This window comes from Propithecus coquereli, unplaced genomic scaffold, assembly GCF_000956105.1.
Source record: "Propithecus coquereli isolate 6110/MARCELLA unplaced genomic scaffold, Pcoq_1.0 Scaffold8, whole genome shotgun sequence".
In the NCBI taxonomy this organism is placed as follows: Eukaryota; Metazoa; Chordata; class Mammalia; order Primates; family Indriidae; genus Propithecus; species Propithecus coquereli.
The window spans coordinates 9802530-9803002 of NW_012154173.1; positions in this window are offsets into that span (position 1 = coordinate 9802530).

Here is a 473-nt window from a genome sequence, read left to right on the forward strand (position 1 = left end):
AGGTTCCTGCTGTGCCAGAAACCCTTAAGAAAAAGCGAAGGAATTTCGCAGAGCTGAAGATAAAACGCCTGAGAAAGAAGTTTGCCCAAAAGATGGTGAGTAAACTGTTTTGAGGCATTTTCCACGTCAGAAGATGCATTGTGATTGAGAATGAGGTAGATGTTCTTGGCAATACGTAACTTCATTCACTAGTGTACCAAACAGTTGCTTACGTCCCTAAAGTGGCATTCTCAAGTAAAGGGACTGTCTACCTTTTGGGATGTTATTGTGTGCTCTGGCAAGAAAAAGGTTTCAAAGGAAGGTTTTGTTTTGTTTTTTTTTGAATGACTGGTATTGCCAATTGTGTTCAGTAGCTAAAAATCTTGTAATTGGTTTTCAGCTTCGAAAGGCAAGGAGGAAGCTTATCTATGAAAAAGCTAAGCATTATCATAAGGAATACAGGCAGATGTACAGAACTGAGATTCGAATGGCTA